The following is a 26,475-nucleotide window of genomic DNA, read 5'->3' as shown; positions in this document are numbered from 1 at the left end:
CTCATTCTATTCCTTCTTTTAACTGAAAAGAAGCCAGATGGAAACATGCAACTTGTCAAATGGCAAATAAAGAATTCATATACATCGTATTGCATGGGTCTCTTTATGTTCAGCTTTAAATACTTGGTCGCTCAATTCTCAGAATAATTTCACTGACATTTTAAAAGAAAAATAAAGATACCAGATGCTTTTCCAGGTAAAGAAAACACCACATCTCTAAGAGAACACAATAAATGTAAAGACAACGACAATATGATTGTATCTTTAACATAATATCAGAATGAAGAAATGAGACATCATTCTAGAAGCTTAATAATGTCCAGAATGACTGTGACTATTGCATGACTAGCCATCTCTCACAACAGTTAATGGTGCAATCTGCTTGGAGCACACAGCCACAGAAAACCAGAAAACAAGCATTTTTATTCATGATATAGCAATCCTAGCTGTGCTGCTAGGGCTAAACCTCCACCTGTATCTCCATTGCAGACTTTTATTTCCATCCATTATATGAAATTACCATAATAATTCTAAATATACTGTGGCCAGATTTAATCGTTAATGTATACAAAGATCAAAAACTAGTAATTTTGTGATATATTATTGCTACCAAAAATTACTTACGATTTTAAGATCATAAGATGCTTTTCACAAAATTGGACATGTAATTATTCAATATTTAGAGTTCAAGCTTCACTATTTCTGAGGTGCCACTGGGAATGTGTTAATTTGTCCATCCATTCTCTTATGGCCGCATAAAAACATTAGTTGAGTACCTACCATATAACATACACCATGCATTTTTATTTACACGGAGCCATTCCTTAAACATCACTAAACATTTCTTTTATAGCTGAAGTCTAGTTTAGGGCAGGAGAAATACCCTACAAAATCTGAAAGAGAATGATTTGTATCAAGAATCTGAATCACATCGTAAATGGTCTCCATTGGGTATGATGTCTTAATGATGGTGTGATAGAGATCACTGAATCCCCACGAGCATTCATAAATTTCTCACTAAACTAAATTGTAGTATAAATAATTTCCTAAAAGCTTCTTAATGACACAAATTGTTTGCTTCTCTTCTACATAAAGCCTAAGAATTATATAAATGATTGTAGCAAGTCAACTCTCATTTTTCGATACCAGTAATAACACATCTTAATGTGGTTAAACAACAATAAGCAGTATTTTATTAACAATATTATCCACTTTTCAAATGCTTAAAATTTTACGGTATTTAAATACAACAACCACATCATTCATGAGAAACAGACATCTTTACACCCAGCACTACAGATGAGAAAGCTGAGCCTCACAAAGGTTCAGAGAGCTACCTAAGATCACACAGAAAGTAAGAATACTGGGGTTTTGACTAACTGATTCATGTTTGTGTCCAGCCCATATCTCATTCCAGTCCTTTATCCCTTGATAAAGCTTTTAGGCACAAAAGTTAAATACTAGAATGTACTCTTCAGTATACATTGTAAAGGAAACTTTAAGGGACAGAAAGATGGCACTTAAGATGTTGAGGCAGGAAACCCAGCCACTATTTTCCACTTTCTCTCTTCCTTATCCTCTCCCGCTAATAGATGCACAATTAAATCACTGCAAACAAAGAACTTCTATGTAGGAGGTGTAGTTCATACTGCCCAGTTTCTGTGAGTTACATAACTCACTGTAGGAGATATACTCATAACTACTACTTCTACAATCCTCACTTCTTTGCAAGTCGTTTTACCTCACCTTTCTTTTCACACCATCATCCCATTTCCTTTTGTGGCACCAGATAGCTGCTGTGGTTAACAATATAAACGATGACAGTCACTGCAGCCTTGCTTGGCACATGCTCTATGGAAGGTCCTCATCCTAGTAGCTACCTCTTTCCCAGAAAATGGAAGCCTACCACAGAGAGCTCTTGATTATCTGCAGGTAAAACATCTGCATTGGGAATTACCCATTTGCTCCAGACACTGCCGTGCACACACTTTTCTTCCCACCCTACCAAGCTGCATTCCAATTTCATTCAGTTGCCTATTTACATTTAAAACTTCCAACAAAAGCACAGAAAGTGAAAGTGGTGAAAAGGCAAGGGGGTAGGTGGGGAAGGCCCACTCAGAAAAAGGCCATAGAATCATACTACTATTGTATATATACACACTCTAGCATTAACAGGATTAGTCAACTAAGTGCCTTAAGTCATTTATAAAGAGTAAACTATTTTCCTTGCCTACATTTGAAAAACAGAATAAATGACTAAACTCCTTTTCTGCATTTGTCTGTATGAATCAAGCCTTAGAATATATTCCCTGAATATCAGCTGGTAGTACCATCAGGGTGTTGCTATGGTTCTTTGTGACTCAAAAATATAAAATGTGAATCAACATAATGAAGGTACAATCCTAGAGAAATGTGCAGTGATGTGACAGGCACTCAAGAATTCTTGGAGAGTGGGGGAGCGGTGGGTAAGGGAGAAGCACAAAATGTTAACATTTATAGTTCCTGTGTTACCTATCTCTCAAACATTCTGTTCCTAGTTCTTATAGAATCAAGACTATGGAACATAAAAACAGAATAGAAAACTTTGATCTTGACAAAATAATTTCTGAATAATTATGACTATAAGTGATTGGCCTCTTCTACAATATTAAGAACTCCATGGCTCAGTTTTATGTAGATATGTGTTGATCATCTTATTTTAAAAAATCTTTCTTATTTAAAAAAAATATTTTGATACGAGTGGACTCGGACCATAGGAAATAAAATGTACTTTCATTCTTAGGTTGAAGGTGAAGGGGTTGTTACCCCAGGAATGATGTTCTTACTTTCAGGAAAGAATAAGAAGGCATCATTTCTTGGGGATCATAAAGCTGGAGATAGAACCTCATGACAACTTGTTCAATGGAAGGCCATACCTTCCTTAAGATCAGTACTTTATCCTAAATCCCAGACTTGTCCCCAAATCAGTAATAGGAAACATCAGCTTTTCCACACAATCCCTCATACTTCTAATAAAATCATGCTTCCCATGGCAACAGATGATATCTCAGGAGAGGCAAGTTCAGAGTAGAAACAATACACATAATTGTGGTTTAACGAGCAGGACTGATACTACACTGACCTTATTATCCTCTTACATTTTTTGTTAGGGGTAGTAGTAATAGTTTACAAGAACATGAGTCACGTTATGGTATAACCAATCTGATGCGAAATATTTGATCTCATTTGAATTTCTATCCCCAAGAGACAGAAAAATGTTCAATATAGAAGGAATAGTAAATAAAAGCAAAACTAAGGACATCTCAATTCCCAGTGATCATTATCTCTCCAAGCAGTAGTGTTTCCTTAGGCATGAGCCATGCTTTTCCTTTTCCTTTTTTTTCAAATTACTCTTACAGTGAAAATAAAACCAATTTTTCAGCTTTACATAACAACATTTGAAAGTATAGATATCTATTCAGTAACCTAGTCTCCCTGGCAAAAAGCTCTAGGGATATATGAAGAAGCTCTTTAGAGGAAAAGGACATACAGAACAAGGGAATACACTTAAGTCTCTAAGTGTATTAAGGAAAATGTAAATATATACAATTTTACAAGACTAAACCATTATCTTCAAGAAATGGAGCACACAATGTATTCGGGGGCGGGGGAGGTTCTCATTTAATACAATAGGCTATGAATCAACCAGATTATATATTTCCTCTTACTCATAAGGGCACTAGGGAAGCACTGTTTCTCACAGATGGTTTATATTAAAAAACACAGCCACTCTCTTTGCTCCCCTTTCAGAATACTCTCTAACTACTTCTATGAAAAACATGCGAGGGATTCATATTACCTGACTAAGCTGACAGATGTTATCCAAAGTGACATTGTTATGAGACTGTGATTTTGACAGTCATCTATATCAACTTCTTCTTAATGTCTCATTTTTCACAGGGTTAAGTACACAGGAACAAAGGTAGACAATACATTAAAAAGTGTGTCCAGAGGAATTTTAACACCAACAGAAGCTGGGAAAGTAATTCCTGTGTTGCTAACTTTTGTGTCAGGAAATAATGTAGAATTATGGTGTACATGGAGCTCTAACTTTAGTAAACACAATGACATTTGTTAGATTTTTGTTGTGTAATGAGAATTAGATTTACATCTTGCTATTTAATAAAATCATTAAAAGAGAATATAACTCAGACTTTGTAGAAGGGAAAAAAATACAGCAGAAAAATTAAAATATACTTGCCTTTCCAACAAGCTTCAAACACCATGAAGTCCATTAAACATTTAATTTAATTAATATGCCTATTTCCTTGGTGATAACATTTACTGTTATAACATTTACCATATTTTAATATGCTTTACTGAATATGAGAAAGATCAAATATCTATCTTTTGAAGTATGTACCAGAGATATAACACACATTTCCTCTACTAGTATCATATGAAGCAGCTTGGGCCATTGTTTTATGCTATGCATATTATTCATTTTGAATATATATTTAGAGTAGTATTTTCCAAGTGGAAGAAGATAACTACTCACACGCATTTGTGATTCAAAGCTTTCATTTAGGCAATGACGCCCACCCATCAATAGTCTTTCATGCCATATGTTTTTATAGCAGTTCTCTAAACACAAAGGGAACTTAAATATTCAGTGAGTTTCAAGTACATCAGACACCTCTGTGTTTATTAATAGATCTTTATGTGAGTTGAAAGAGAAAGATGACCTTTCCTTATAGGTCACTGCCTCCTGACTGAAATAATGAAATAATGTGTGCCCAGTTTGGCCTTTAAATCTTAGGTCAACGATATGCCTCAGCCACATTTAAAAAAAAAAAAAAAAAAAGGCTCAGCATTTCTCCAAAAACACTCAAGACAACCTCATAGAAGATGAATGGCATTTAAATCTTATTACTCGGAAAAGAACAAAGGTAATTTTTTTAAAAAAGCATTCCCTTCTCTTTTTATAGCATGTTTATTAGTAACCATTATTTTACCAATCCTATCAAATATGATGGTTGGTGCCAAAAAAAATTTAATGATATTTCTAAGGAAATCCATGCCTTCTCCAAACATAAAAATGAAAAAAAAAAAATAGGGTGATATGTAAAAATATTGAAATTTGTGACGTGTGATTAGCCTTCATTTCTACACAAAAGATATCACCCTTGCAAATATATTTTTATAAAGCAGAAAGATAAAATGTGTCCAGTCCACTCTGAATTACTGTAATGTTCTCATTTAAAACCACCATCTGTCAGAGATAATCTTATTTTATACCAAGGGAACATCCATTAAATATTCATCCTCCTCATCCTGGAAATACGCTCATACAAGATTAGGGCCCTACCTGAGGAGATATGAATATTAGTCATTTTATTAGCTCGTCGCTGAATGAACCTTAGAATAGACACCTGAGAAGTTTACACCTAAAGAGTATCATTCTTTTTAGGCTGAAGAGTGTGATTTCTGAGGGCTGCTATTAATTTACACATTCTGAGGCCAATGAGTTAATTTATACTATCTTGGCAACGAGCAGTTATCACCTATTTTGTTTGATTTTAAAATAGCAGAAATTTGCAAAGGTAAAGTTTGTTAAAATACAGCATATACCTGCAAGAATTTGGGTGGAAATAAAAAGCTAATGTTGGCATAACTGCTGAGGGGGAAAATTGGGTAAATCGTTCTCTTTTTGCATGGACGTTCCTAACTTCTAGACTACTTAATCACAGCTTCATAATTTATGCTTTATTTCCCCGGCTTTGGGGACAAAAATACACAGGTCACTGTGAACTAAGAGCAGTCCTTAAAATATTCATGCCGCCTTCTATTCTTCATACAATAGTAATGAGAAAATTGAACATTTTGTTCAATTACAGAAAAAACTACTAAAAATTTCAAGTTATATATGCAGACAAATCATATGTAAATTCAAGAAGAAAATAAAGCCTCCCCTCTCATTTCACAGATTTCCCAGGAGGATACTTCACATAAGCAGTAAAAATATTTGAAAGCATAACTTAGTAAGTCATAACTGCATCTATAACTAAAGTGAAATGGAAAAAGTGAGACCTTCATCCTAAACAGTGAAATAGATCATAATGACACTTTGGAAAGAAAGAAGTTTCAAGATGCTATATCACAACTGCTGGCTTACATTGTCAACCTGCATTTCTAGTCTTCATTTAGAATAGTGGCAGTCTTTCATGGCAAGGTTCCCCTGCTATTCTGTAATACATGAAAAAGAAGAAAGAGGTCTATTTACAAGATTCAACTTACCCGTAGGCAGAGAAGTAGCAAACACTTTAAAGAACGATTCTTGGCAAAGACTAGAAGTCTAAGATACAGAATTCAAACTAATGATCCTTCTGCAATTTTTATGATGTCCTTTACTTTAAAAAAAAAAGCTAAACTCTGAACAAACAGAAGTTCAATTGAGTAAAACTATGGTAAGAAACGTACTTTTAAAAATAGAGCTAATGACTCTCAAAATGTTCTTTTCTGAAAATAGAAGATATTTATACATTAAGTGCTAAAATATAAGTGTGCATGAACATTGATATTATCATTATCAATACCTCTGCACAGAGTTCACTTTGACATTGACTGTTTTTGGTCACCTACTGCACACATTTGAAAGACAAAGTTTAATAAGTCTTCCCCTAGGGAAAATTATACCACAGTGGGGAAATATGCATGAAAAGGTTTAAATAATCATTGCAGTACAATGTAACAAGTACTTTATTATAATATGTGATAGATTTTCTTCAACAATCCCTCCCATCTTTGTATGTGCATGCCACTTCTCCCTTTAAGAGATGGGATCTTCCCTCTTGAATGTAGACTACATTTGTGACTCCCAGTGACCAATAAAATGGTGGCAGAAGTGCCACTGAACCAGTTCTGAAACAAGGCTTTAAGGGGCTCAGCAGCTTTCACTTTTGCTCTCTTAGAATCTAACCGCAATGCTATGTGATGCTAGTTTAGCCTATTGGAGGATGAGAGGCCATGTGGGAGAGCCATGTGAGTGAGACCATTCTAGTATTCCAGCGCCAACTGAGGTCCCACAGGACTGCAACCATACAAGTGAGCCCACATAAGAACAGCAGAACTATCCAGCTGAGTCCAGCCAAAGGAATTATAAGAAACAGTAAACTGTTGTTTTAGGCTACTAAGTTTTGGGGTGGTTTGTTATGTAACAATGGATAAATGATACAAAATAAGGAAAAAATAATCATGGCATTCATAGACCTATAGAATCTAATCTAATTTCCCCAAGAATAACCAGCTAGTAAAGGACAAAAAACCAATTCCCCTGAATTTCCACCCAAGATGCAAGTATAGTGCAAAGGCAAAAATACAAGCTCTATTCTCAAGTTGAACATAAAATCCTGTGGCTGAATATGAATCCCATTAACCAATATAAAAGATGACCTACATTGGTGGGACACATTAGTATCCTCACTCAATAATAAATTCACAGTGATCCAGAATCTGGCAAAGATTCATGTAACAGCCCCAATTTAAAATATTACAAATAATTTGCTAACTATTCAGTATTAAAATTTTGAAAGTGATATCCACATATTATATTTCAGAAACAAATATAACAGGACCATATAAGCTGAGCCTCCTTCAAAAATGCTTTATATGAGATATCGTTCAATGATAAGGCTTCTGACTGTACTGGGAGCATCAATCATTGAACGGCATCTCTTTCTTTTCTAAAACTGAATGATAAGCTATTACTCACATACTTACTATTGATCACTAGGATACAAAAACCTGTGTGGTAAATTCTAGTAGTTTAATTTCTGGGAAAATAGTTTGTGAACATGAATTTTAGGTTTTTCTTCCCAGAAAATAAATCATATTTTTTATTATAGATGTTAAGCAAAATTTTAAATAGCCCCATTTCTTTTCTTCTGCTTTTCTCTCACCTCCCACACTTCTTTCTCAGCCCATGGGATCTCATGCTGGCCTGAGTTCCTTTTGCTATTTCACAATTTTCTCAATTCCTCAGAAGAGCAATATTTGAATAACAAAATTAAGTATAACATAAATATGTCTTTTTAGATACATCTCCCAAAGGACTCCATGTCCCCAAATCACTCAACTCTTTTCCCCAAATCAACACGTTCAGTCTCTGAATATAGCTGGTATCAGCTAGTTATTAGCAAGAAAGCTTCAACACATGGCTAATAAAAATACCTCTTTAAATCTCTGATAGACTTAGAGATGGATGCTTTGAAAAATCAAGGAGGGCGGCCTTCAATAGTGCAAGGGAGAGAATCAAGTTAAAGAGCAGAGAATCACACCGGCAGTACCTGAGGATGTGTGCAAGAGGGAAGGTGCGCCTTTGGAGAAGGGAGAGGTTACTAAGGATCCACATTAACAGGAAGTTGGGATGTGTGTTGTAAATCCTTCACTCACCTCCCTCAGAAAATTTTCAGTAATTTATCCACTGCTTACTAACAATTTCTAAGAAAGAACTCTTTCTGTTGATGGAGAAAAGTGATAAATTCTGTCTCAAAGTTACACTCTGGGCTCAAAACAGATACTACTCGTAGACCCAAGAGACTTCAGGATTATGCTCCTTTTAAACAGAAAAGGTGTTGCTGGAAGAGGCCACTCTTCTTGCACAAGAGGGAGAGCAATGATATTAGCATTTTAGTCTCTAGAAGTTCTTTCTTACACATATTGAAAAGGATGGTACGACGCCTGGAGGGATTCCGCATCAGGACCCAGGAGAGAACAGATTTTCTACAGAATCTATGCATTTCAAACAGAAGTACCATGTTTCCATGGAGGGCACAGAATATTCTGCAACAATGTGATTTATATGGTTCTCTTACTTTTTTGACATTTGTTTCAGAGCAATTGCCTGAATACATTCTTTTTTTTTTTTTTTTTGGCAAAATGTGGATAATAACATATGTTGAAAAAGTAAAAAACAGTGTGATTATTTTCTATGTTCACCTATCATTTGAATATTATTTGTTACTCTCTTTACATCTCTTCTTTACCCTTCTTTACAAATCTTCAAAATATTAGGTTTATGTATGATCATTTATATTGGAAAAAGTAGAATTACTACAGAGGACATTCTGTTGAGTTCAAAATATTCAATTAGGAAAAAACATCGATACATCATTTACTCACATTTATAGTCATTAAAGATTATCTACAAGTATCACACGGTAAATGTCCCTCTTTGCTTTAGTATAAACTGCAATCAAAAGGTTTCCAATTATCTATTAAATTATCATAATATGTTTTATAAATAGATAAGCTACTCTATTGAGCTTACAACTTCTTTATTAATGTTTATACATTCAGTCAGGAAATAGGCAGTTGGTTCATCCGAAGTGTCTAAATAAGAGTTATATATATATTATAAATAAATACCCAATATGACAGGTCAGTTATACCCAGTTTCTTAAGAGGCATCATTCACATTTTGTAAGGAACAACTCTTTTTTGTACCGGGGATGTCTGAGATCTGTGATGCACTCTTATTAGATGCCAAAGCACCCATCCATCATTGTGACAACAACCAAAAATGCCTCCCCACGTTTTCAAATGCCCGCTGAGGGGTAATAACACCTACTGCCCCAGTTAAGAATTACTAGATTCACTTTATAGTTCAGGAGGGAATAAAAATCTTTTACAAAACTGAAACCAATGAAACCTCTACTTAACTTGGAAACCATAGTACTCTGCTTTTGCAACTGTAGCATTAGCAGTACTGTAACAAGTTTTATGGTCTAGTGTGTATTTATAGTATAGCTGTGCTAAACATTTTTGAAGGAGTGAGAAATTTGCATTTGTGATAATGCAGAAAGCTTACAGGGAAACTATGCTTAAGTCTAGTAACTGTATCATGGTCTGCTCATGAATCAGTTGGCCCCAAGTACATTTCTTTTTACTATTTTAAAATCCCCTTTCTTTGAGAAAAAGAATATTTAAATGTTATACTAAACTAATTCATTCCAATCAGTATCCCACATTTGTGGACAACACGAAAACAAATATTTTATAGACTTGTCTAAAACTATTCTGACCACTGAAATTTGTCCAGTTAAATATTCAGCTACATCAATATTTTATTAGACCTTTCTTTTTTTGTTAAATTGTGGGGGAAGACGAGGAAATAGGAATATAGAAAAGGAGTTAGTAATGGGAAAAGAGAAAAAAACAAAATCTTCTTGATTCTTAATTGCTCTAGGAAGCACAGTGTTCATAATATTTTGGGTTTAAGAAACTGATTTCAAAAAATTATAAGTATTTTTAAAATGAGGGAATAAATTGATGTTTCTAATAGCTCTCAAAGAGAACCTTCTTCTGCTAACACTTTTATGCAGTCATAATGCAGTATAAAGATACTTCAACTAATAATTGTTCATTGTAGGCCCATTAAATACAAAGAAGGACTATACTATCAGAAGTCCTTAATCAGGGGTACCTTCCTGACACCAATTTAGTCATAGGACTTTGCCCATCTCCCAGAGTAAAAAAGAGAAAGATACTGCTACTGACTCTTCAGTCTGCAGCTGGCCTTTCTTGTGCTAAATACTTTTTATATTTTTTTTTCTAACTTAGTTCCACAGCATTTCAGCAGCAGCATCTCCATTTTACCAAAGATGAAGCTAAGCCTCAAATATGTCACACCACACATAAGTGTCATTAAAATAATATATGAAAACTGATGATTAATAAGATAACCAGAAAACTCAGTTAAAGTCATGCTCCTTTATGTAAGTTATCAGTCTTGGGTAATTTCAAAATGGGTAGCAGAAAAATATAGGAGAGAAAATAGTTTCTATTTGTACTTTCCTATCCTCTCTAAAAAGAGATTCAGCAACTGGAGGCAGCTTACTACATATTCATCATAATTCATTCACTCATTCAACAAATGTATCTACCTACAACAAATATGATCATATTATTTTATTCCATCATTTATCAATTTTTTAAATGCTAGGGATAGTAATTTCAAGTGTTGGAATAATAAATAACTGTGCAATCAACTATTGAACATTTAGTGAAAAATATTAACTGTTAAGTCATATGTGAGTCCTTCTAATAGAATACATAAAATATATTGAAAAGCAAACTAAAGTAGAATGGAGAATAGTATACATTACAGCAAATAATCAGAACAAATATTCCTACATAAATTTGACTTTATATACTTTTACCTTTATCTTAACAATTTCACTTTTTGACATAGCAAATAAAATTTTGCATTCATCACTGCAGTTTTTTTTAAACAATGAACACAGTATACACACTTCTATGCATAAGAGTGCTTAACTTTTAATATATGTATATGCTCAATAAAGATAGTATAAAATAGAAATCTCATTCTCTGAGGAAGTTATTTATTAAAAATAACTGTTATAGGGCTTCCCTGGTGGCGCAGTGGTTGAGAGTCCGCCTGCCGATGCAGGGGACAGGGGTTCGTGCCCCGCCCGGTCTGGGAAGATCCCACATGCCGCGGAGCGGCTGGGCCCGTGAGCCATGGCCGCTGAGCCTGTGCGTCCGGAGCCTGTGCTCCCTCAACGGGAGAGGCCACAACAGTGAGAGGCCCGCATACCGCAAAAAAAAACAAACAAAAACAAACAAAAAAAAACTGTTATAATAATGATTACATGTCTCATTTTGTTGTACCAAGATATAATGAAATACTACTTATTATTCTAATAAAATGCAATAAAAATGATCTTTCCCTGTGTTACTGTTGTGATTTTAAGGTCTCCCTATAAATCTCCTACTAACAAAAACAGTACTTCATCAATCAATGCCCCCATTAAAGACACATCAATGATGGTGACATCTTAAAGCTTTTATTGTTCTGTACAGTTTAAAATTCACTTTCTCTTTTAATCTACATATCAATTCTGTTAGGTAGATATTATTATTATCCCCCATTTTACAGACATAAATATTGACACTTAAGGAAGTTTTTTTTTTTTTTATTGTGTCAAATTACACAGCTAATTAAGGAAGTTAGGTAACATTCATTTTTCTTCAGGGCTTTTAATCACATTAAATGGATTCCTCTATTCAACATATGGATTTAATTTTCTATGAAAATAATACTGTAATTTCTCATTCCACACTAATCACAAATTTAAAATATCCTCTCAATACACCAGGAAAATCTATGTTTTAGTACTTATATAGTAAACATCCTAATTATGGATGTGACTCACATAAATAAGTTTTCACCCCACTTCACTGTAACTCTTTCTTAATGCCAGTATAAAAATTACTCTTTATTATTACTTGTGAAAAAAGACATCAGGGAGATTCTGAACCAACAAAGGAAGAAAATACACGAAGGGAAGGAAAAAGAGAGATAAGGAGGGAGAGACAGAGAAACAGAGAGAAGAGAGAACAAACATCCAGCAGTAGTGATATGAATTATTTTTTTAGTTATCACAAAAGTAATAATTACACTGTAACTCCATGGGAACAATGGTAGTTTCACAGTAGCTCACGTTACTGTTATCATCCTATATCCTGAGAACTGTGAAATTAATTTGTGGCACTACTGTAAGTGTTGGCCATAAGCTGTTCCCTTGGTAACAGTATTATGCTACCATAGAGAAGGAATATTTGGCAGCAAAATGGACAGCAGCAAGCTGGTAATACATGGGAAAGCTTCTATCTAAATACACATAGCATAGCAATCATCTTCGGAGAAACTACATGGTTTTCCAAAAGAGTTCCCTCTGTTCACTGTCCAGTATCTGTTGACTATAGTTAGTTCAAATGAATAGCAGGTAATGATCAAATTACCAGTTCATATTTAGTTAACAGGGCCTTCTTATCTTTAAAAAATTGCAAGGAGAAAGTACAAAAATGTATTACATTTATCTTGCTCTCTTGTCTCTTTCCTCCCCTGAAATTATTACATGCCATTAGAAGCCATACCAACGTATACACATACACACAAACATACACAGTTCAATGAAAAGCATGCATGCAGCTGATAGCTAGGCAACCCTTAGGTATACTAGGCATATTTTTAAAACTATTTTGCTTAAGGATATTCATTTAAGAAGGAGGATCTTTTACATCTGCAGTCTACTACCTTCAAAGTCACAGAAGGAAAAGTTGAACATGTGGCCAAAAGTCTAGTAGCTTACATTTCTACTTTTTCTTTTTCAACATAAAATATTGAAGAGAGTATACACTAAAGTGGAAGAGCATAACTGTGTGATACCACAAGAAATTCTGAATTAGAGATGTGCATTTTAAAAGCCATGCACCCCAAGCTTTGGATGGCTTAACAACCCAGAGGCAAAGGGCAGATTCTCCAGCTCGCCCCTTCTTTCATAACACTAAGCAGGCTGAATACCACTCCAGGACAGCAACAAATTGGCTGTGCACACTGTTTAGATTAGCTAACATTTATGTGTCTGTGCTAAACTAAGCATCATGAGACTGGCACTGTTTTGTCATTTTTCAGATAGAAAATTCAGATATGAATTCTTCAGAGTTCAGTAAGTCTATTTTAAAATCTATTTTTGCTTTTGATATGATCAAACTGTACCTAGAGATATAACTGCATCTTAATATTTATGATAAGCTTTTGCTGAGTAATATTTTCCGTATATATGCAACGCAAGGTCAATAGTTACTAGAAAGTCCTTTGTTTGGCATATAAAAGATTCCTGTCAGCCTAACTTCAGGGACTATTAGGTTCTGACAAGTTCTGCAGAAAAGTTAAATCACAGACAGAAATGTATTAAGCTTAGTTGGCTCCTACACACCAATCTTTTTTTTCCCCAAAGTACCTGGCACAGAGTAGGTTTACAATATTTGTTGAATAACTGAATAAATATTCTCAAAATCCTATTTGGCCATATTCCCCATAATGACATTGTCCTAACCTACATTTAGAGTCATCTCCTCTGACATCTATTTCTCCAGAGTTATTCTCCTAATTTAGATCTCTGGATATTCTCTCTGTAATATCTTGGAAAAGATCAATGAGAATAGGAATTATTGGATATTATTTTATTTTATTTTATTTTATTTTTATAAGAACTAACCACACATAGGCTAACCACAAACTAAGCTAATAAACCATGGTTTAACAGAATTCTCCATAATAACCCAATAAATAGTGAAATAGTTTTTGCTATTATGAAGTTACCACCTATTCAGTGTATGACCACGGGCAAGTTTCCTGACCCACCTGAATCGCAGTATCTTCATACATAAAATGGGTATAATAATAGTACCTACCTCATGGGATTATTATTAGGGAGAAACAAGATGATCCATGTAAAGTATTTAGCATAGTGTTGGAAAAGAGAAAGATCATATTAAATGTTTATGTTATTGTTATAATATTATATTAAACACATCAAAAGTATCGATACTTAAGATATATTCACTTCAGTGCTTAAAGTTTTATCTACTATGTCACCTAGTCTGGATATGTTCCAAAGCCTATGCTGAATAATCTTCCTTGTACCAGGAACTAAAGGTGGTATTGAAAAGAAACAGATTTTGGTGTCAAGCAGACAAGAATATAAGTTATAGCTTTGTCACTTAAGAGAGTTCTCATCTGCAAATTACTGAAGCTTCTTGAATGTTAATTTTCTATTAAAAAGGGTGGAGATTGTAAGTGTCCACTACCTTCTTCTGATTTTTAGAATAAAATTCATACTCCTTTCAATAGCCAATGGGTCGTAGAACTCATCTTACTCCACCAAACTCCATCCACGTTGCTTTCTTCAGAGTCCTCATACATGCCAAGCTTGATATCCATTCAAGGTGAGCCTGGAAACCCACGTACTTTACCTCAGTGGTACACCTCCCCTCACCCATGGAAAGCAACATTGAGGCATAGAGGATTTATGTAATGATTAGTCGGGCACATTATGTCAACTGAAATAAGGTTTCCAGGAAGTTTGTATATTTGAGTAACTTCAGTATTTCTTAGGAATCACAAATGATTATCCTAGCCTTACAATAAAATGTGACCCTGATTTGTGTGATCAATAAGCAAATTTTCATGGAAATCACTGAGTATATGACAGTAACTTCTAGAGGCAAATTTATACCTGCATGAATAAGTTCTCATCCTGAAGAAAAAAATTACCTTCTGAAAGTCCATGCTAGTTATCTGAAATAACAAAGGTGAAGTACAAACTATGTGATCCATCATAATGTGAAATAAACATGTATTGCTACTCTGTGATTTTGGTCTTTATCTCTGTCTGACCCATTTCTTGAGATTATTACCTCAAGATGCTCTCCCATGGAGTTTTCACTGGGAATACTTTAATCCAGTTTCTTAAAAATCCATAACAAATTACTAGGGTCTCAATGACTCAGTAACACTCCTATGTTTCAAAAATGATATATAAAAAACATAATCTACAGTAAGTGTGACTAAAGTATTTTATACCTGCAGTGTTGAATTGTTCCATTGGAGGAGAGCAGGAAAAAATATAAGTTCACATGCCAAAACTAGAACCTTGTTGTCACTTTAAAGTGTATTCTCTCTGAATTTACTAATTCAAAATCCCACAATTCCAACATGAATCTCTTAGCCTCCCATTCTGCTTGCTCAGTTTCCCAGTTACTACTGGTCTTTATGTTCTTCAAGATCTCTGCTATACTCTGTGTTGAAAAAATAGATAAAGTGAAGACACGCAGAACTAGACTACCAAATGGTTCAAGTCCCTGATTTGTTATTCATTATCTGTGTAACCTTAGGCATGGTTCTCTTAACTGTGGAATTAATGTAAGAATAATACCTTGAATTTTAAGTAATAATAATACGCACCTCATTGTATTGTCACAAGAATTAAGTGAGTAATCATATGTAAAGTATTTAGAAAAGTTCCTGGCATAAGGTAAGTAAGCAATAAATTACAGCTATTATGATTGAGTCCTTCATTTTTTCTTTATTTTAGTTCCTCCCTTTTTTTACTTAAACTCCATTTTAATGATTTTAAAGAACCTTCTATAAAGATGCCTATCCCCTTGTTTCCCAGTTCTTCCATTATGCCTTTCTTAGAAAATTCATATTCTGAATGAAAACTTCCATGCCCACAGAGAAAACCATATATACATGCAGAAAACCAGCAACATAATATAGCCAGTGTCACCAATTATCTGAGCTCTCAAGACTCCACAGAAACGGGACCTATTTCTTTGGTCAACTTCTCATTCTTCCATTCTCCAGAACAACTATGAAAAACTTTCATCTTTCCTCCTCATTGCCAAGCCATTTCTGTTCCATTCCTTTACCCTCAGCATGATAACCTTCCTTTTTATTTTTGTGACAAAAGCGTTTAGTTGGTGCTCCCTAACAGAGCTGTCACCAATTCTCTAAACCTGCTTGTAATGATCACTGTTTTTCTTCTGCCCCTTATCATAACTGTATTTCTGGTCCTCTTCCTATCAAAGGTGAATCCCCACAAATGTAAATGGATTCCATCTCCTTCTACTGTCTCTAAAGTCACATGCTTTCAATTTTCACCTCTTCTCCTTTCATCTCCTAGAACCTCCTTATTAGCATCTAATTATTTTTAGTCACTCCAATGTAATAACATTCTTCTCTGAATCCTACATCTCCTTCCTCCTATGAACAGCCAAAAAGTAGAAAGAAGTTTTTTGTCTATAGTGACCATCCCCATTTTCTTCCTGTCTACTTATTTATTCATTCATTCCACAGTCTATTCCGGTCTACTTTCTGCTCCTACTTCTCCATGGATACATTCATGTTACTAAGTATGTCCACGCCATTCACTCCAGAGAATACGTTTTCAGATCTCCTCTTACTTAGTCTTTCAGAAGCATTCAATAAAGTTGTCTACTCTCTCCCTGTTAAAGCACTCTCTTTCTTTCAACTTTAAAAATAGTATATTTTCCCCTTGCTTTTTTGGTCATTCCCCAGTCTCCTTTGTTTTCATTTGTGTTTTCCCATTCCTTTCCTAAATAATTGTTAATACTGGAGTTCTTCAAGATTCTACTGTGGTCTTTTGTCTCATTCTACACTCATTTCCATGGCTTCAATTATATCTCCATACTTATCATCTTTATGTCCTGCATTCTCAGATCTCCACACTACAACCCATCTCTGTCCTTATCTTTGGGCATGTATGTCAAATATAATTATTAATTCCTTCATTGTTCATTCAACAGATGCATAGTGAACATTTGTCATGCCCCAGGAACAATTCTAAATGGTAGGGATGCACATTGAACAAACACACAAAACTTCCTGCCTTCACACAGCTTTATTCTACTGAGGGAGTTACATTAAATATAAACAAGTAATATAGACAGTGTATTAGATAGCTGTGAATTCTCAGGAGAAACATAAATTAGGAAAGATGAATAAGAAACGTTGATGATGTAACTTGGGTTATGTTTAGATAGCAGCCAAGGAAGGTGTCTCTAAGAAGGTAAGATTTCAGTTCTTCAGAGAGAACTGAAGACTGAGAGGAAGCAAAGGGCATAGAGAATGGCAAACTCCTGTGTTCTGTGAAACTTTTTATGGTTTGCCTCCTCCCTCTCTAATCAAATTTTCAGTCATGTATATTGACTTTTCACTGCCTAACATTTTTTTAAAATTTCTTATGCCTTTCTTAATTGTTTACTACTTTGCAATAAATGTTAAACATGATTTATTTTATTATTTGAATAGTAGTGTCTTATCTTCATGCAAACAGATCCTCTTTTAATTTATTTTAGAAGTAAGCAGGATACAAATAATAAAATAAGTCAAAGTAAAATATATCAGTATGTGAGTTGAGCTTTTACTTTGTAAAGAAAGGGCACTATGCTTAATAGAAAAAGAGATGCAAAGAAGCCGGATTGTAGTGGGTAGAGGTATGACTGAAAGGTAGAGACATGGAGTCACACTGTTTAGATTACTTATTCCAAAAGGTTGGCAGTGAAACGCCTTCCAGATAAATTTGTAGTTAGATACAGCACAATTCTGACAGTTGGCTCTTAGTGAATTCTTTCAGGTTTTTAAAACTATTTAATTATGAACATAAGCCTTAATTAAGACAAATCTTTCCTCTGCCTAAATAAGAAACTGCTTAAATGTCAGAGGGCAAGACTAAAAGTTTCTGTCTAAACTCATTTTACAGTCTCCACATTTACATACAACGTGCCATGCTACCAGGAACCACTAAGCACATTCTCACACAGGTTCAGGGCCATCCATGCTCCAGTAAGAACTTTGAACTTGAAGAAACATACAAGAAACCACTGAGTCAGAAGAAATTTCTACTACTCAAAGTACCATTTGTTGCCCTTTGGGTGTCCCAGATAACATTCCTCAGATATTTCTGTTACCAAGACTCCCAGCTTAATCTTTGCAAGACTCACTATGTGAGATCCTGAATTTAGGGACCTTATTCTCTTTAGTGCAGACGTCAGAGCCGTCTTACTTATCCTTCATGCCTTGACTGATCTTTCTGAAATCTAGAACTTTTACCATTAAAAAATATATGTTTTACATGTCTACAAATCTATATAATGAACATATTTATCCCTCTCAGGCTATAGTCCAAGGTATGGCCCTGAAATGGCTTCAGGTTTTTTCTTCAAAAATTCTATAGGATCCTATATCAGTTTTTCTTTTTTTTTTTTTCCTTATGGTTGTTGTTGTTTGATTTACCCCACCAGTAACATTTTTTTTCTCAAACTAAACTGAACTGGCTTATCAAGATATAGTAAAGTAAAAAGACATCTGCAAAAAACTTGATACAGGCAAAAGCAGTGTTTAAATGATTCAAAGTTTTGTTCTTACATGTCTTCAACATACTAGTTTATTATTCTTTTCAAATAAACACATTATTTTCTCAAACCGAAGGTATGAAATTATTACAATAAAATCAAATTAAATATATTAAATGCTGTATAATTATCTCATTTATATGGCTAAGGTTATTAGCTTATATACAATGTCTTTAAAATATCTATTTGCAGTTATGTTTCAAACTGCAGATTTGACACACCAGCCAGGAGGAATGCTACAATTCCTGCTGTGCTAAACTTACTGAAACAAATAGAAAAAACACTTTATTTTGTTTTGTTACTGTTTTACTATTTTGTAATTGGACTACCCTACAGGAAATACTCTTCTTTATATCACTGAGTTAGTATAATAATCTTGTTTCATGCTCTTCCTTTATATACAACATAAGGATTTCTGAATTATTATTTTATATGAGGGATAAAAATAATGACAAAAAAATTTAAAGATATTAATCAAAAGGTGTGTTAGAACTACTTGTAATGGCAAATGCTCCTAATAATATGATTGAATGTATTTTTTGACAATGGAAATATGGGCACACATACTTATATCCAAGTATCTATAAAATGCGACTACACAGATAGAGAGATAAGAAGCATTCTGAAAAAAAATATGTCTTCTCCAAATGTTTTAAATGAGCAACACCATATATCTTACTATTCAAAGATTACAAAGTTGTTGTTTTTTTCCTTTCAATTATTAACTAAAATAAGGCTAAAAAGCAAAGTCTCCTTGTATACAAAGTAGTCTTGAAATTTATATCTGGAGACTATCATTTAGGGTTATATTCAGTGATGCTTATATATTATGTGTTCCATGATTAATTTTGTCAAAATAAATAACTTTTATGAAAGTGCTAATATCTTCATAGAAGAATTAAAAACGATCTTTAGAAAATGCTTGATAAGTCCACTCCATCTCTCCCTGGATTCCACATGCTAAGACCACTTTTAAAGAGAATTTTGTCACTGAAGTAAAAAATTCATTTAAAAGGTTTTTAAGCTGGAGTAGCTTTATGAACAGTTGTGCTAACAGCAATAAAATGTTATTTCTAGTGAATAATGAAAAGTCTTATCACATTCCATTTAGAGAAAAAACAAACTTGTTAATAGGCTAAATGGTTTTTTTAACCATAATTCTCATTTAATGCAGACATCTTTGGGGGGGGGAAGGGGTGCATATAATGGTGTATAACATCTAATTTGGAGCTCTATATAAATACCACCTGTTTCTTAAGTACTATCAGCACTTACTGAGGATCAGATTATAAGGATACCAAAAAACTTTATTTTATATAAAAGCACACATAGAATTTCTTCAGGAACAGGCACTTGTGAATATAATAGTAACGAAAAATAAAAAGGAACTAAATATAATTTTGCAGATTACATCCTACGGTATCATGTCCTAAAGCTCTGTCCCAAAACTCACTATTTCAGAGGATTTTAACATGTTACAAAAATTCATTAAGAAGAATAAATAAATGCATTTATTTCATAAAACCTTAATTAGACACATCCTACAATGTGTCTTTGACATTATCTATCCCTACAGAATCTCATTGATATTTCTCTTCCTAGACCAAAGTCTATGGCATTTGATTGTGTTCACCCAGGTGTAGCATACTCAGTGATACAGAACTCTCTCCTGAATAAAGAAGAGGGAATTAAAGAAATTAGAAGATAACAGGTTGCATATTCTAGTTGTAAAAACAGTCACTTTAGGAAAAGTAAGTGCTTAAGTGGTCATATAAAAAGCCCTATTAAAACCAATTAAGCAGGCTTCCCTGGTGGCGCAGTGGTTGAGAGTCCACCTGCCAATGCAGGGGACGCGGGTTCGTGGCCCGGTCCGGGAGGATCCCACATGCGGCGGAGCGGCTGGGCCCGTAAGCCATGGCCGATGGGCCTACGCTTCCGGAGCCTGTGTTCCGCGGTGGGAGGGACCGCAATGGTGAGAGGCCCGCGAACCGTAAAAAACAAACAATTAAGCTTTGTCTCTTAGGATTTGTAAACCTACACTTTTGAGCACTGAACTGAGTTGACAAGACCAATTAATAACTAATTCTTATCAAAGTAGTGAAATACTTCATTTATATTTGGGATAACCTGCATGTATATTATTTTGGTTTTGAAAAAATAAACACTAACTTGACACTTGCTAAAATATTCTGTTAAAACAAGCAATGACCTGGGGCTCTATTTCGATTCATTAAATGAAATATAAATTAAAAATGTTTTGAAAAATAAGGCTCATAGATGTTAAGAAGCTTACTAAAAATTACAGTCAGTCCAAGGGACAGAGCCAAAATTAAAACCCTGGAAGGATAGAAGACTGACCAATTGAAAGGTAAAGCAAATTAATTTTGGTTTAAGGAAGCTGAGTTTTGCATGACAAACATGCAAATGTCAAATAAGCATTTAGAGCTTTGGGTCTGGGGTTCAAGAAAGTGATGTGGCAGATAATACAGATTTAAGAGACAATAACTAACACACAGACTACGAATAAAGGCAAAATAAGGAGGTGCGATCACTAAAGGCATGAATGCAAAGTGAGAACAGGACCCAAGAGGAAAAATATTTTAGAGAGAATAGGAAAAAAAAAGTGGATTAAATATTCTGCTTGAGGGAAGGAGACACAAGAGGGCTATGGGGATATATGTATACATATAGCTGATTCACTTTGTTATACAGCAGAAACTAACACAACATTGTAAAGCTATTATACTCCAATAAAGATGTTAAAAAAGATATACATATAAGATATATGTATATACATATATATGTGTATATATACATATGTATATATACACAATGGAATATTACTCAGCCATAAAAAAGAATGAAATAATGCCATTTATAGCAACATGGATGGACCTAGAGATTATCATACTAAGTGAAGTAAGTCAGACAGAGAAAGACAAATATCATATGATATCCCTTATATGTGGAATTTTAAAAAAAGGATACAAGTGAATTTATCTACAAAACAGAAACAGTCTCACAGACTTCAGAAACAAACTTATGCTTACCAAAGGGGAAAGGTGGGGGTGGGGAAGGGATAAATTAGAAATTTGGAGTTGACATGTACACACTACAAAATATAAAATAGATAATCAACAAGGACCTACTGTATGGCACAGGGAACTCTACTATTATTAGGATGTTATTTTAGGATAAGGATATTCTGTAATATCCTAAATGGGAAAAGAATCTGAAAAAGAATAGATAATATGTATATGTATAACTGAATCACTTTGCCGTACGCCTGAAACTAACATAACATTGTAAATCAACTGTACGCCAATATAAAAGAAAATGTTTTTAATTAAAAGAAAAAATATTCTGCTTGAAATGAATAAAACAAACAAAAGAAAAACAACATTTGTTTTTCTCTAAAGTTATAATGACATGTAATTGCTTATATTCAACCAGTACATAAATTTAATAACCAACACAATGTGTTAAGGTAGACAGAGAGGGACTTCAACTTCTATACAGAATGTAGTAGGTCACAGTAGGTCAATCGATGCTCTAATTGCCAAAAACTAGAAAAAGCTGAATAAACCACAAACATTTTCAGAGGCATCAGAGATCTGAAAAAGCAAGGAAAATTACACAAACTGAAGTTCTTGAGAAGGGAGAATGTTCTCAAGATAAGGTGAGGAGAAATTACCAAAACTTTTAGTGATCATTGGCACAAGGGAAGGGGTGCTGTAAGTGGAACATTAAGAGGACAAACACGTCTGTCTCCCTGCTGGATATATGCAGAATTCTAGTGCTGTGTGGGAGGCTTATAGAGACTAAAGTTCTAAAAGGCAAACAGAAAAAAAAAAAAAGGGAAGAGGGAATGGGGCATGAAATAAAAACTGTTAGAAACAAAAGAAGAAAACTGACAAATCTCAAATCATACTTGAAGAGTTTAACAACCCTCTCTCAGAAAAAAATAAATATTTAAATAAATAAAAATCAGTAAGGATACTGAAGATCTAGATAACACTATCAACTGTCTCTAAGTGACATTTATAGGACACTACACCCAACAATTGCAGAATAAACCTTCTTGTCAAGTCAACATGAAATATTCACTAGGCATAAACCATATGCTGAGATAGAAATCAACTTTGAAAATATTAAAATCGTAGAGATTTTATTTTCTGGCCATAATCTTTTACAATTGATAAATCAACATTGACACGTCTTGATCACCCAAAGTCCATAGTGTACTTTAGGGTCACTAAAATGTTCAGATCTTTTGCCCATTTTTTAATCAGGTTGCTTGTTTTATTATCATTGAGTTTTAAGAGTTCATTGTATATTTTGAGTAAAAGTCCTTTATCAAATATGTATTTTGAAAATATTTTCCCAGTATGTGACTTGTCTTCTTATTCTGTTGGCAGTGTCTTTGCAGAGAAAATTTTTAATTTTAATGAGGTCCAGATTATCAACCTTTCTTTCACAGATCATGCCTTGGTATTGGATTTAAAAGTTATCAGTGACTCAAGATCATCTATGCTTTCTCCTATGTTCTGGGAATTTTCTACTTTTGCATTCTACATTTAAGTCTATGATCCACTTTGATTTAATTTTTGTGAAGGCTGTAAGGTCTGTGTTTATATTCATTTTTATGCACGTGGATGTCCAGTTGTTCCAGCCCCATTTATTGAAAAGACTATCCGATATCCATCATATTGCCTTTGATCCTTGGTCAAAGATGAGTTGACTATATTTGTATGGGTCTGTTTCTGGGCTACCTATTCTGTTCCATTTATCTGTCTGCTCTATAGCCAATACTACACCACAATATTGTAGCTAGAATGTCTTAAAATTGGGTAGTGTAAATTCTCTGACTTTGTTCTTCTCCTTCAATATTGTACTGGCTATTCTGGATCTTTTACCTCTCTGCATAAACTTTAGAAACAGTTTGTCAATATCCACAAAATAACTTGCTAGGATTTTGACTAGGATTGTATTGAAGCTAAAGATCAACTTGGGAAGAACTGATATCTTAAGAAAACTGAGACTTCCTATCAAGGAACATGGAATCTCTCCATTTATTTAGTTTTTCTTTGATTTTGTCCATTGGAGTTTAATAGTTTTCTTCATATAGATCTTACATATATTTTGTTAGATTTATACCTAAGTATTTCATTTTGGGGGTTGCTAATGTAAATCATAATGTGTTTTGAATTTCACATTCCAATTGCTCATTGTTGGTATGAGAAAAACAATTGATTTTTGTTTATTAACCATGTATCTTGCAACCTTGATATAATGCTTATTATATACCAGGAGGTTTTTTTGTCAGTATTCCGGGAGGGTTTTTTGTCAATATTTTTCAGATTTTCCACATAGACAATCATGTCATCTGTGAACAAATAGAGTTTTATTTCTACCTTCTCAATCTGTATACCTTTTATTTCCTTTTCTCGTTTTATGCATTAGTTAGGACTTCCAATATGGTATTAAAAAGGAGTGTTAAGAGTGGACATTCTTGCTTTGTTCTGAATCTTGTCAGATAGATCTTTTTATTTGGGTCTTTTTTTCTTTTTTGTTATTTAAAATAATGATGTATGCATCCATGATCTTTTTATTTATTAAAAATTTTTTTTATTGAAGTATAGTTGAGTTACTATATCATGTAAGTTTCCAGTGTACAGCACAGCAATTCAGTTATATATATATATATATATATATATATATATATATATATATATATAAATCCTTTTTAGATTCTTTTCCCTTATAGGTTATTACAAAATATTGACTATATTGATAGTTTCCTGTGCTATACAGTAGGTCCTTGTTGGTTATCTATTTTATACATAGGACTGTGTATATGTTAATTCCAGATTCCTAATTTATCCCTCCCACCACCTCCCTTTCCCCTTTGGTATCCATAAGTTTGTTTTCTATGTCTGTGAGTCTCTTTCTGTTTTGGAAATAAGTTCATTTGTGTCTTTTTTTTCCTTTTAGATTCCACATATAAGCGATATCATATGATATTTGTCTTTCCCCGTCTGGCTTACTTCACTTAGGATGATAATCTCTAGGTCTATCCATGTTGCTGCAAATGGCATTATTACATTCTTTTATGGCTGAGTAATATTCAATTATATAAAGTCCAAATAATCTACCATGTTACATACTTATGAGGATATAAAATACAAAACTTAGTTAAGGAATTTATTCATATCCTAAATAGACTGTTTGGAAATTTGTGTAAATATACTTCTATGCAACATCATATATAAAATGTATTTACTGTTACATATAAGCAGATAAAAATAATAAATAATAAGAGGCATACAATAATTTAGCATGTTTAGATAATCTTAAGCTTGCTCATATATTTATAGATGGCAAATAGTATGTATTAGTATTGATACAGTCAAGATATCTTTCTGGAATAACTATATCATCTATAGAAATATATGTGACAAAAATATTTGTCATGACCCTTAAAAGCAGGTAAATATTTTGGTGGAAGTGCTGAAAAAACAATCAATTCTATAAAAATTTCAAGTGAGCAGAATAATCCTGAAGAAATATGAATTGCAAGACAAGTCTTGTATTACTACCAAATAAAAATAGACTTTCATTTTAATGGAATGACCGAACCTAAGCAATGATTCTCAGGCTTCAATTAATGGTTCTAACTGGCTCAAACTTGCTACCCAATGCTTTTTAATTATTTAATATATTTTACTCATATGCAATCATTTAACTATAATTATATGTCAAAACTAGTAATTTATTTCTTTACAAAGAAAAAATTTCTTAACCTTGTTTCACTATTAAAAAGAAAAAATCTGATTCCTCAAACAGCTTTTTCATCCAAACTGTTTAAATTTCAACACAGTTCTTAGCCCTGGGTGAGAAATGTCTCAAGCAATATTCCCTTACAGAATATGAAATTATAAGCAACATCTAAGGGGATGAAGGAAGAAATGAAATATGAAGGAAAAATATGACAATGACAAATATAATACCAGTAAGTAATTTAACCTTATTGTAAATCATTTTTCTTACCTATCTAAAAAAAAAAAAAGAAAGATTGCTCTAAACTTTCCTCAAAGATAGAGGGAGATACTGGCAGGATAACTGGTTTGTAAACACAGCACAGATATCGACTAAAAGTATCACCTATGACGTCCAACGACAGATACCCATTTCCACTAAAACTTGATGGAAGTTGATGTTATGGAAGACTTCTAAATAAAATGACTACTATTGTTTCTTCTATTTGCCAGCCAAAGTAATGGCCCTTAAAATGGGAGAGAACTATAGGGCTAAAAGTTAGGACATGTACTAAATTAACTAAATTTCTTAGGAGGTTTCTTGGAAGATATTAGGAAGGTTGAAATTTAAACATCAGGAGCATTTTTTTAAAGAGTACAGAGTATCCCATATGGCCTCTCATTGAATCCTAGAAAAAATTTCTTTGTGCACTAGAAGAAAAATATTTATTCATGATTAACTGATTTATTAAGTAAATATTGACTGATTAAATTTTAAAATAGAGGCAATTCCTCAGAGAGTCTCATGGGTACAAAACTTTATAAAGGAGTTAAATAGACAAAAAACACATCACAATGAATATTTTCCAATAAATATAGCTATCATGTATGTACTTTAGTAGATGCCATGATTCTTCATCCATTTATAAAAATA

The 26,475-nt window shown here is 33.6% G+C and overlaps 1 protein-coding gene across 3 annotated transcripts in view; it reads right to left on the bottom strand.

The window, feature by feature from the left end:
- Nucleotides 1-26,475, bottom strand: part of DPYD (dihydropyrimidine dehydrogenase) — an 810,457-nt gene that overhangs the window by 658,710 nt on the left and 125,272 nt on the right. The window contains exon 2 of one of the 3 annotated variants that reach the window (XM_073810614.1): nucleotides 6,155-6,225. The exons of the other annotated variants lie outside the window; for them this stretch is intronic. The gene's annotated coding sequence lies outside the window, so the exon portion shown is untranslated. The remainder of the gene's footprint in view (nucleotides 1-6,154; nucleotides 6,226-26,475) is intronic. 3 annotated transcript variants of the gene reach the window in all.

This window comes from Tursiops truncatus, chromosome 1 (genome assembly GCF_011762595.2).
Source record: "Tursiops truncatus isolate mTurTru1 chromosome 1, mTurTru1.mat.Y, whole genome shotgun sequence".
In the NCBI taxonomy this organism is placed as follows: Eukaryota; Metazoa; Chordata; class Mammalia; order Artiodactyla; family Delphinidae; genus Tursiops; species Tursiops truncatus.
This window is presented reverse-complemented; position numbering and strand designations above follow the sequence as displayed.